The sequence below is a fragment of the Dermacentor albipictus genome, chromosome 9, assembly GCF_038994185.2.
Source record: "Dermacentor albipictus isolate Rhodes 1998 colony chromosome 9, USDA_Dalb.pri_finalv2, whole genome shotgun sequence".
In the NCBI taxonomy this organism is placed as follows: domain Eukaryota; kingdom Metazoa; phylum Arthropoda; class Arachnida; order Ixodida; family Ixodidae; genus Dermacentor; species Dermacentor albipictus.
In genome coordinates this window covers 34,778,159-34,791,032 of record NC_091829.1, presented here as the reverse complement: position 1 = coordinate 34,791,032, position 12,874 = coordinate 34,778,159, and the positions used below count along the sequence as shown (strand labels likewise).

Here is a 12,874-nt window from a genome sequence, read left to right as displayed (position 1 = left end):
TCACTGCGAGGGAAACAAAAACTACAGTAAACAAAAAAGGTGCCAATTCTGAGCAAACGAGCGTCTGCTGCTCTACTGCGACGACACGAAGGTCGTCGAGCCTTATACGAGGTTAGCGAAGATGCCTTGCTGCGACTTTTCCGCCTCCGCCACCACGACAACAGACGGAAATCGTCGGAAGGAGCGGAAGAGCGTCGAACGCCGTCTGCTATAGGGTTTGACAGACGCGCCGAGAAACAAAAGGACTAGCCGGCTTCGCAACAAGCATCCTTACCAACCGCTAAACTGAAAACGGCGAGCTGTCCGCATTCCGTTAAGTCCGCTGATAAATGGATCCATTTCGGACACGTTGTGCGAAAGCACGAACGGGAAACCAATGTGCGGAAAGAAACGACGAAACAACAAGAAAATACAAGCTTTCACTTTTCCGCGGCGTTTTGATTACGCTGCTCCCTTGACGCTGCGACACTGAAGTGGACGTTCTCGAGAACTGGCGAATTCCTCCAGGATGAGCCAGAAGGGGAAGGAGGAGCGAGGTGGAGGATAGCTAGGGGAAACCATCACGCCGCATACATACAGTGGACAGTGCGCAAAAGAAAGCAAAGAAGACATTCCAAGCCAACAAAGAGTATACGGGGGAGCCTAGGTTGACGAGAACTCGCTTTTAAGCTCCCCGATGGAGGAACGGCTAGAGGTATATACCGGTCAACCAAAGAGCGCCAGCGTGTCTCACCTAAGAAAAAGAAAAATAAGAGAGAGAAAGAGAGAGAGAGAGCATTTTGTGGACTCGCGACAGGCGGGCGTGCTGAGTTCTTCCGTCAGCGAGGGCCGCAACATTTGTCAGCAGCTTTGAACGAAAGCCGTCCGGCGGCGCTGGCTTCGCCGTACGCGGCGGAGAACAGAACGAGACGGACCGCGCGCGCGGACGCGCGCTGGGCGGCAGGTCATGCATTTTTCATGCTTTTTCACGCGATGAACACATAGACAGACGGACGCGCGAAGTGAGAGGGTGCGCGCAGGGAGGTGCGGAGCGGTGGCTCGATTTCACGGATCGACGGATGGACGGTTCGCCGGTTGCCGAAGAGGAAGGAGAAAAAGAAGAAGAGCTGGCCGGTGACGCGTCAGAGCGGCTCGCTGCACTCAAGCAAACAAAAAGGAGAGAGAGAGAGATGATGAAGAAGAAGAAAAAGCTTCAATATGCGTGACGTGGCGATCCGGGTAATGGAAGACCCTCTCTTGGCCTCTGCTTGGCCTCGTCGACGATGCACGCCGATATAGTCCAGCTCCGCCGGCGCGAGCTGCCATCGCGGCCGCCAGAAGTTGCCGCAGCGACGACAATCACCGATCCGCGAGGAATGGGAGAGCAAAGTGAAAGAGGGAGAGACCGGGGACGACGGGGGGGGGGGGCGAACTTGCATGCGTGAAGCTTCCCACCCGAAGGAAGCGCGCGGAAAGAAAGAAAAAAAAGAAAGAAAGCGAGAGTAAACAAAGTGTTAGAAAGGGGAAACGATGCACTGCTCGATAACCGCGCTGGGAAGACGCGAGTTGCGGCGGCGTGGACGGTGGCACCGCGAGAAGCAGCAGCAGCAAGCGATGCAGCCGGGCGACCGCAATTTCCCGGCCCGAGAGCGAGGAAGCGGAGGTTACGTAAAACAAAGAGAAGAAGGGTCCCGGTTGCTGCGGCGACCTGCGAGGTGCATATAGTGCCAGTGGGGCCTAGTACGTCCCCCCCCCCCCCTTTCGCTCGCGACCACCGGTATGCGAGTTACTGACATATCTATCGAACAGCGCAGTCGAGTGTGTGCGCATGACGAAATGCCTGGCGTCGGGGTGCTGGCATTTCGGGAAGGTGATCGGTCGGTGAATCGATGGATCGGACAATCTGACGATTGCTTTGACTGATTGGTTGATTCCTTGGTTGACTGTTTGATTGTACACCTTCGATAGGAAGAAGAACAGGGGGAAACGTAATTAAGTTGCCCACTTCCAACATGGAAACGGAACCCCTTAAATTATGGGGGTTTACGTGCCAAAACTACGATCTGATTATGAGACACGCCGTAGTGGGGTACTCCGGAAATTTGGATCGCCTGGCGTTCTTTAACGTGCCCCTAAATCTAAGCTCACAGGTGTTTTCGCCCCATCGAAATGTGGCCGCCGTGGCAGGGATTCAATCCCGCGACCTGGTGCTTAGCCGCACAACACCATAGCCACTAAGCAACCACAGCGGCTAGGCGCACCCTTTCATTGCCGTGCCCGCAAGAGCAAAATTTTTTTTTCATTGTTACCAGAGCTAACAGGACTCTATATTTAAAATAATGTTAATAAGAACTCAATGTTCATTGCAAGCTCATCCTTATGTTCTTTTTCATACCAAAGCATGCAGACCTTGTATGTGGATAGGCAAATGAGCGCAGCCAATTAGACCCCCCACCCCGTTCTCACTCGTTTTTTTTTTCACTTTGATTAATGCAGCCTAACCGAGCAACACGAGTAAGTTATTCTGCTTCAAGAGAGAAGATACACAGCAATATGAATGGGTGGCTCTAAATGGCCTTCCGTGATGCCGTGATTTAAAGACGCAATAACATTTGTTTTTACTTGTGCGCGATAACACAACAGTATATTGTACGTACATCGTATTCAAGAGCAAAGGAGTAGCCGGCATTGTATCACTGTGCGAAAACCTCCTTCTTCATATAAATATAAATTTGGTGGAGAGAGTTAAAACTGCTTACGTGGGGGATTCGAAAGCAGCGTAGTCCCTTTGGTGAAACGTTTTTATTTTATACGATCAGACACTCATGACGTGGCGCCACCTCCACCTCATTGATTGGACCGTCACGTGAGCGATGCAGCACGAACGAAGCCACACACACACTTTTTGTGAGCTGGATGGCTGTGACGCGACGTGTGCAATGAGGCACGCACTACAGGCACATCTTTAATTACGAGCTATCGTGGTGCCTCTGTGCCGTCTGGGAAGTGAGCTCGTCTCGCATCCCGGAGGCTTGAGTTCGATTCCCACCCACAGCGAAATGCACCAATGTGCAAGAACGCCCGTGTCCTGTGCATTGAAGATGCCCTGGAAGTCAGGATTAATCCAGAGTCCCCAACTACGGTGTGCCTCATAATCAAACCTTGGTTTTGGCACCTCATACCTGAAAATTCAATTGAATTTTTTTTTTACCGGGCACATCAGCAATGTTGCAGATTCTACCAAAAATACCTACAGAACACGTGCGCATAGGAATTATGAACTATTCGTTATGCTTACGTCCCCTTCGCAACAAAGCTTAAGCAAGGCGCTTTGAACTTCAGACAACGTTCTAAATCGATTCTGGGAGCAAGTAAACGTAACCTAGTTTTTTATTCGCCTTTCCAATATCGAACGCATTTTAATTACGCCACCTTTTTATTCCGGCCAGTTCGAAATGCGCTAACTACAACGCAGCTTCGGGCTCGATAACAAGGAGACTATTCACGTCACCCAAACCTGACGTATCAGTCCCAGTTGCTGTAGACGCCACCATGACGTGTGCGCAGGTACCAAATACTCGTCTACATGTGTGCATGACGCGAGTGGATCGAGTCAGAAGACCAGCTGGTTCCGTCTGCATCGACATGCGTCTTGCCAAGCGAGTTGGGGTAGTAAAACCAACCCTTGCAAGAGAATCGAAATAGCTCGCTTCGACATTCGCTCGTCCCGAAACGCTGGGGTTTGCACGAAACCGACGACCGGCTTTCAGCAGAACAAGCCAACTCGACTCGACTTTATCGGGTTCATGTGAGCGTAGCTTACGACCGCAGAGTCAGTTCAGCACTCGACGAAACATGAAAGGACAGCGGGTTACCCCAAGTTTTCAAGAGAAGCGCACAATAGAAAGGCCCAGTGTGACAGCTTTGCTCGGTGCGGCCGTTGTGCGGCGCTCAGCCGCCCCACCGAGCAGGTTTTCGCGCTCCTAAGTTGTGATAACAAGTGACCTCCCCCCCCAGCGCTTTCGGTGTCATGCACAGCATCCTCTTTCACGGCGCATCCTGAACGGCAAGCATGAAAGGTACCGTACTTACTCCTAGCAACTCGAGAAATTGAAACTTCGCATCGTAATCATGGAGTCGACAGCTGCCTAAATAAAAAGGGTGGGGCGGGGAGGAGGCAGAGATAAGAAAAGTTTGTCATTATACATCTAAGAAAAAACATTCTGTCATTCTGTTGTTTTGTCATTTTGCAAAGGAAACAATACAACAAATGATAGCTTGTACTCGCAAAGAAAGCAAAGACTTGAGGGGAAACCAAAGAACGATAATAATTTAGGCTGTACTACTAGATTACCGACAAATTAACGAATCATTTTGATGGGTGTTTGTTAAACCCCAACCTCCAAGTTTTGCGACTGTTCGCGTTTCCCAATTAATCTGAGTTGCCCTTCAGTCCTGAAGGCAGGCGAGGAATCCTAGTTTAAACTAAAGACAGTACCTGTCTCTCACCCAGTCCACAGTATTATCAGTAACGATGCCAGCCGCAAAAAAAAAAGAAACATAATTGCGCATGCAGCGTTAATTGCTCTTAACCAGTCGCTATTCAGGCCACGGCTGGCGCCATGGTGAGTGAAGAGTTCGAGACGCTTACACAAAGCCGCCTTCGACAGTCAGCCGTCTCCACTGACGCTCCTCTAATGGCAAGCGACGCCACTTCCAATGCGCGAGCCGCCAATGCAAATGCGGGTCTCGCATTCCATGAGCTTAGCATAGCTGATGCGGCTCTTCCTTTTCAAGAGCCAGAACATGAATATGCAAAACTGCACGTGAGTTTTCCTCCTACCGCAATCTTTCTTTGTTGTGCCAACGCTTCCGCGACATATTTTTATCTCCGGCGACGGCAAAGTAAAGAAAGAAAACTAAAGATATCGGTCTCGTTCGCTGGAGCTGCTTCACTGCCGCAGGCTATTGTGCGACTTGAAGCTATTAGAGACAATGAAAGCACTCACCTTGGTATCTCTGTGGATATGGCGCTCCGGGGTTTAACGGGACGTCGTGGGTTCCATTTCCGCCTTGCTTCCGATGGAAGTAGAACACAAGAATTCATAGGACGTGAAGGAAAAGGGGGTCATCTGCCAGAAAAAGCAACAAGCAACAAAGTAAATGTACAGGGATTTCTATTAATGTACCGCAGCTGTATATATATAAAACAAAGAAACAAGGACAAAAAAGGAAGAAATGCTAACATAAACTGTGGAAGATGATCGTCAAAATAAGCGAAAGCAACGAGGCGTGCAAGATAACCGTTACGTGCTTCGTTACGTTACGTTACGTTACGTTACGTTACCTGTTACGTTACACGTCTCTTATTACAAAGTAGAATGCAGTTCCCTGTGCTTTGGCGTCACTTACATTGCAGAAATACATGTACGTAGGTTCGCTACAGCTAGGCGCTACATAAACATTCGTCTATATCGTCAACGCCTTTTAGCGCCCAGAGCTTGAGCAGGGAAAAATATTTCATGAGAGGCGCACGGGTCTCCTCCCAGACTAGCTCACACCACGCACTATGAGTTACCAAGAAGCTCCAGCCTTAAACATCGGCCGGTAATGCAATGTATTTCTGTGCTGTTGATCCACGTTTGGGTAATGTAACGACCGGTCAACTGTAGTGCATCTCCGCACGTGAAGAGATTTTTTAATGACACCTCAGTTGCAACCGCCACTGAGAAAGTCTCGTAATCCGTGCCACAGTCGCAACGGCTTTAAGGGACAGATCCATAAGGGTTCTGCCACATTCACTCGTCTTTCTTTCCTGTCTTTTTTTTCTTTCTTTTTCTGCGCCAAATCGTCAGCCAGACACTCCTTGGTCCGCAGCCCGTGTGCAATTCCGTGGAGTGCACGCCTGTTTTGAAGTGCTACGAACTTTCCCGAATTCGTTGCCTCTCTAAAGTTTTTTTTTTCTTTCACTTTTTCCAGCATAACACAGGCGCTTTCGAGCTGCACTTCCCTCTTCAAGTCTTTTCCATAGCCATTTTCTTCTTTGCTTTTCCCGCTACATCTCATTTCCCGGGTAACCTGCTCCATCTTAAGTGTAAGCCACCCGTCTGATATTTCTTTTTTTAAGGGTTCCCTGTTTTTCTACGCGCACACACGTGCGTTACTGCAAGTACGTGAGTGCCTTTGCCTGTGTCTGTGCGGTCGCGTATGCATTCGTCACTGCGTCTGCGTGCGTGCGTGCGTGCGTGCGTGCGTGCGTGCGTGCGTGCGTGCGTACATTCGTGCACGAACGCCTGAAACTGTTGCTTCGCCGCAGTAACGGTATATTTGCCGTGATGCACCCTTTACAGGGGGACAAAAGGAGGAGTGGACGCAGAGACCGGCACGGCCTCTCCGGTACGCCATAGAAAGGCCACGCCTGTTTGTCATCCAATGTCACCGTTTTCTCCCTGAGTGGCCATCCATTGTTATTAAGAAGAGATGATACCAGGCCTGTGGCGGAAAAGAAATCAGGAAGAATAAAACAGTACAAAGACGAGTGATCTCTCCAGCTAAAAGCTCTTGAGCAAGAACGCACGTAGAAAGGCGCATGGTATTCGGCGAAAAAAACAAACAATAGAAACGGGTCTGAAGGCTCGCTTTCAGCGCTCTTACGTCTAGTCTTCCGTTTACTCGTGATGTACCAATACTGCCAGGAGTCCCATTATTGTCATTGTTCAGTTTGCTTCAAGTTAGCGATTCACCAAACGAGTCACGCCATCGTGTATCTTCTTTTCTCTAGTTTCTCTCTTTTTGTATTCGCCTTTTTCTTCGCCCCAGCAATCTCGCCACATGTAGGTATGTCTAGACATACGCTGCAATAACGCTATCAAGTAGGTGCGTTGGTAACGCTGACAACTTCGAATTATAGCTCCAGAGGACTTAGACGACAAAAAAAGAAAGAACCTTCATTAGCAAAGAAATAATAATAAATAAAATAAAATAAAATACGCCACTACAATTTTCTAAATTTCCTACCAGCAACCTACCTTCCTCATTCCCTCCCTGCTTAACCGGTAATTTATGTAAGCATGTGCACTATAGAGATAGAATTTATTTAAACAAAGGCAGAAAGGTCGACCTGAGCAAGTATGCTCCAGCCTGCTACTACAAAGTGTACCACTACTGCTTTGCTACTTCATGAGCATTTTCTTGCGGACGACAATGCACAGAAAATGTGGGGGTAAAGAGGGCATGTGGGTTGCGCAAGGGATTGACTTATTTAATGATTTGGATAAAATCGGGAGTGTTGGCAAGTATTTGCCGCCGGCTTCTGCACAAGCAATAAATGGTTGAATGGTCAAAGTAACATAACATTAGCTGATGTAAAAAAGCTTTACGACAATAAAACACTGATCTATTGATTGATCAATTGATTATCGATCGGCCAATTGATTGATTGATTGGATTGATTGATTGATTGATTTCAACGGCACAAAAGAACAGCTGAGTCATGAAAGACCTTGTATTGGTGTCCTCTAGATTCTGGGGTTAGTGACAGCCTCTGCACTCAGTGCCCCAGATCTTTCAGCACAGATTAATTAATTATTTATTGCTTGCTTGATTTGTTGGTTGATTGATTGATTGATTGATTGATTGATTGATTGATTGATTGATTGATTGATTGATTGATTGATTGATTGATTGATTGATTGATTGATTGATTGACCTTACTGTCATAACGCAAAATCTGGCCATGAAAGACGTCGTAATGACGGGCTCCTAACTAGTTTTGACAACCTGGAATAACGCAGCCGACGCAACCAGGAATCAAAACCGTGACGTCTTGTTTCAGCAGCGAATATTACTACTGTGATACGCTGTGGCTAAGATCACCCGCCGTGGTTGCTCAGTGGCTATGGTGTTGGGCTGCTTAGCACAAGGTCGCGGGATCGAACCATTTCGCTGGGGGAAAACACCCGTGTACTTAGATTTAGGTGCACGTTAAAGAACCCCAGGTGGTCGAAATTTCCGGAGTCCTCCACTACGGCGTGCCTCATAATCAGAAAGTGGTTTTGGCACGTAAAACCCCATAATCTAATCTAATCTGTGGCTAAGATATTGTTCTTCGACTTCTAGAGTATTCCTGTTCGCAGAGTTTACGGGCAATGGTTGCACAATTGTAACTCAGACGGGTGATGGTTCTGTGGGCAGTAATCGCTTGTCCTCGTCTTTTCCTGTGTCCCTTGTCCCGCTTCGCGCTCCACCACACAGTTTACAATTGTCGCCGGACGTAAACCGCGCCAATAGCAAATTACCGATGAATTAAGACACATCAGATGTTACGTTTAGATAAAAGCTCACCTCGCCGCATTGGTCCTTTACTGGATCGTTGCACTTTCCGCTGTATTCAACGGCACAGAGGCGTGCGTAATCTCGGGGCCTCGTATGATTCCGGTGCTCAAACGAACCTCGTCTCGCCGCACTATTAATGTGAATACATTACATGTACCATTACGCGAAAATCCTGCGTCGTAGTCGGCGCCGTGAGCGAATGAAGGTACCAATAATGGCCCAAGGCAAAGAGTAATACCACATAAAAGAAATACTCAAATTGGTGTCACATTTCTCGGGGAGGTTCCTGTAAACAAAGTAAAACAAAGTGAAACAATGTATTTGAAAAGAAAATGAGGAAAGTTCCGGTCTGGGTGGTGTTACGTTTCGCCTATGACGCGCGCTGTAGCCGGCGCGGATTCAACGGACGCCGGGGCTTCGTTCCAAGCGGCGGACATTTTGGCCCGTTCGGAGCGGCCGCGACGCATCCCCGCCGAGCGCGTCCCGGCATGTTCAGTGCCACGTGTCTTTGTGTGTGCGTGTGTGTGTGTGTGTGCCCACGCTTGTCAAAGCGCGGCAGCCGGGGAGAGGAGCTCCCCCAGTGTGAAGCGAGGAGGTCTGACCGGCGCCGGCCCGTCTGATGCGTCACCTCCTTGTTCCAACGTGTCTCTCAGTCCGTCCGTCGCCGCTGTCACGTGGTGTCGTCCCGTGACCTTCCTTGTTGCCCGCGACGCCAAGAGTATAAGAGCAGCTGCCCCCGGACGCCAGGAGAGAGGCTCCGATTTCTTCTGTTGAGTAACGTGCTCTCCCGTCTCTCTACTTCGGTCGACCTGACCGCCCGCTCTTTGCGATGCTAGAATAAACAAGTTGTTCTGTTAGCAGTTGCCTCATACTTTGCTGGGACCTTCGGATGCTTCCAGTGTGCCCCAGGCCGCCAGGCCAACGCTACCCTTGGGGCTTGCGACCCATTTGCAACAACGGGCGCCAACGGTCCGGTTGCAACAACGGGTGTCAGCACTGAGGTTCCAACAGCCGGTGGCAGCGCTGAGATTCCAACAGCCGATGCCATCGGTGCGGATCAAACAGTGGGAATCGAGCCTGGGCCTCCTTGGTGAGAGACGAGAACGCCTCCTCGGCGCCACCGTGGCTCCACGGTTCTGGCTGACTTAATGTGTGCCTACAGTGTGCGTCATTGCGCACGTCACGTCGCAGCCGTCTGATTGGCTAAATGTGTGGGCACGTGACGGTGCAGCCAACGGGTAGGCGATGGAGCCACGTTGCGAGCGTATAAATGAGTGTACAAAATCAAAAGTCTTAATGTCGAATTGAATGCCACTGAGCGGTCCTTCGAGTTTCGAACTCCTCGCGGGCAAGCGAGCGCGTTGAAACGCTTGGCGCGTTCTCATTTGGCCTCACCGAGACGCAGTTCAAACGCAGTTGAGAACTTGCGCGGACAAGGAACGCGCAGAAATGAAAAAAAAAAGAAATCCACCACAGCGTCTACTGCGGTTTCGCATTCCCACACGTAAGCAGTTTTAAGTGTGTCTGCCGAATTTTCTTTTACATGCTTAATATTTCCGTAGGTGGGGAAAACTCCCACCTTCCGGGCAGAGATTATACAGCGTCGTCGGGACACACAAAGGTCGGCGAACGGTCGCTGCGAGTACCGAAGCGCGAACGACGACGAAAACGAAATATTTGGTACGACAGGAAAACGGTTTCTAACCATACGGAAAACCGCCTGCTTCTTGGCCAATCCCCCATAGTGGGTACGCGCCACTCTCGAGGCCACAAGACAAGACAAGACGATGCGACGCTGAGCTGCAATATGCGGTTCTCGGTACCCGGTATACGCCTTTCAGGCTGCCGCATACATGACGGCCTCTAACTGGGTTTGTCAGGCGTTACGCACGCGCGCTCGTTAGTGCGGGCCACTGGTCGCATCTGCTACACCGCTATACTTGAACGCTACTTTCTTTTCCTTCTTCCTTTTCTTTTTCGTTTTCATGCTGTGTTTGTTTTGTTCGGGTGCCTCTCTGTCTGTATTTGTAATGTATGTCCGTTCATACATCCTCTTCTTCTGCCTGTTTGTCCGTGTCCCTGTCCGTTGTCTGTCCATGCTTGTCCGTGTCTGTCCGTCCGTGTCTGTTCGTCTGACTGTCCATTCATGCATTCACGTCTGTTATTACGAGAGATCGCGCGCTACATATGTCGAAAGCCGAACGAGCGTTGGCGACAATAGCATTGTAATTGTAGAAGGGAGGGGGGGGGGAGCTGGGGGCAGTGGTTATTGCGCCCTCCCCTCTTCCAGGGAATCGTTCCTGCTCGCAATCTCTCCGTAAAGTACAAGAACAAGCCATAAGGCTGTAAGCCTGCTACCAAGGCTGTAAATATCACTCCATTGAACTTTTCATTTTGTCCATCGCTGATTGGCCGGAGCTGAACCCGCGAGAAAGAGACTGGTTGTCGGCGCCTGTTTCTTTCTCGCTGGTACCTCAGCTCAGCCAATCAGCATCAGCAATCAGTACGTCCACTAGGTGGCCATTTAACGAATATTACCTCCTGTTTCCAGCGATTTGAGTTCCGCCGGAGACCGAAGGAGAACACACGACGGCAGCAGTCTAACATTTATTACCTCCCTGAATGCGATACACGGACGTTTACATGCACCACGCAAACCACGGGACGTACAAAGAGAAAACGCAAAAAAGAGAAATCTTTCATACCCAAACGTATTTGCGTACCCAAAACACCACGCAAACCACCGGACGTACAAAAATAAAACGCAAAAAAAAGGAAATCTTTCATACCCAAACGTATTTGCGTACCCAAAGCACCACGCCCTGCTTGCGTTATCTTGCATGCCTTTCTCGTTCTTTTGCACGCCGGATGGATTGACTTGGCCAACTAAAGGCGGGCGAAACCTAAAGCTCTCTAATGCGCGATTCGCAATCCTAGCGCATTAACAGCGTTTACATGAATGCGACGCGCCACATGTCGCATTCATCTAAATTCTGCTTGTGTCTCCAGCGCCATTTTCTTAGTCGGCCGGAACACAAGTAAGACACAACGCGAATGTGGTTCTCATTGTCAGTGCGGAATACTACATTTTAGCATTCGCTGCTCGTTTGAGCAGCGAAGACCAGCAGTCGCGAAGGCACACGCAACCAGCGAAAACGCGGCGGTGCAAGCGACGTCCGATTGCTCTCCTACGGGGGACACACCCGCGTCGCAGCTCGACAGCAAAGCTCAGCGTTGCGGATGGAACGCGCTGCGTTTGCAAAGGGCCGAGCCGGGTACGCTGCGTGCCCGCAACGAACAAAGGGACCGGTCCAGATCAAACGTGGAGGAGAACGGGCGGTATGACGAAGGCCTCTGCTCTCTCGAAATGTGCCGCCGCACCCACCAACATATTTTCAATGCCCTCGCCATCACCGCCTTTCATGTCCGAATGTGTTTGCCTGCGGTCATCACTCGCTCTACAGGCGGGGGTACGGGGCACCCTTTCATTCCACGTGATTGAGTCACGGCAAAGGGAAATCTCTCGCTTTCTCTCTCTCTCTCTCTTTCTCTCACACACACTGCGCATGGGGGGGGGGGGGGGTTTGCTTGCATGCGTGCTTGTGCCCACTGCTTTGTCAAAGTTAAGGTGCGCGCTTAAAGGCTGTGCTATTACGGGTTGTCATAGATTGGTGTGCTCCTACACGTTGTTGCTGCAATCTCGGCCTGCTGTGAAACTCTAATGAAACGAGACCAATGACCACTGCGGTGAAATCGATGAATAGAGATTTTGATTAAGGTTACCCCTCTATCAACGAATGAAACGGCCGGGTCGATCAGTCGGCAGCAGCGAATGAAAGGCTCCGTATTGCAACGCCCGAGCATGAATGCAACTTTTCGAAGCACGTCGCTGTAGCTATACAGTAACAGGTCAGAGGAATTAAAAATACGTTTTTGATAAGTGTCTGCTGTGGTAACTAAACTAGCTTGAGCCGAATGTCCTGAAATAAAGAAAATAAAGAAAACATGCTGCACATTGCGGCGAAGTTGCCTAGCCAGCAAGAATCAGAAATGTGAAGTGCGCATTATGAAGTATATAGAATATATTTCGTGCCCTAGGTCACGTCAGAGTTTGTATACGTCTGAATAATCGGTGACTGCACGATGTGGAAGGGACATTTGGCGTGTGCTAAAGCTATTGAAAAAAGTTTTGAAGTGATACCGTTACAATGAATAACAATTCGACAACTGACGATGCGTTTCCTCGACATCTTTCAATTCGTTTTCTTTTTTTTAGTCAGCAGACATTAGTGATAACTCAGGCTTGAATACATTTACTGTGAAAGGAGCAGGCTATCAGAGCCTGCTCATTTCCTGGTGGTGATTTTGGCGAGTCCAAAGAGTTCAGTCATGATGACAATCAGCGCAGTACACAAACAAAGGAGAAAAAGAAAATCATGAAAGCAACGGGACGGTAACATCAATCGTTTACGCAGTGCCCTGATCGTCACCGTGTCTCGGAGCGAACACCCCCCTCTTTTGAAAAACTGTTATTCACCTACGATGCACTCAACGTCGCCTT

At 49.5% G+C, this 12,874-nt stretch overlaps 1 long non-coding RNA gene across 1 annotated transcript in view; it reads right to left on the bottom strand.

The window, feature by feature from the left end:
* LOC135906516 (uncharacterized) overlaps nt 1-12,874 on the bottom strand; it is a 138,873-nt gene that overhangs the window by 81,210 nt on the left and 44,789 nt on the right. The window contains exons 2-3 of the long non-coding RNA XR_010565756.2: nt 4,989-5,111; nt 4,072-4,127 (exon numbers count right to left, since the gene is read on the bottom strand). This is a non-coding gene — a long non-coding RNA (uncharacterized lncRNA). The remainder of the gene's footprint in view (nt 1-4,071; nt 4,128-4,988; nt 5,112-12,874) is intronic.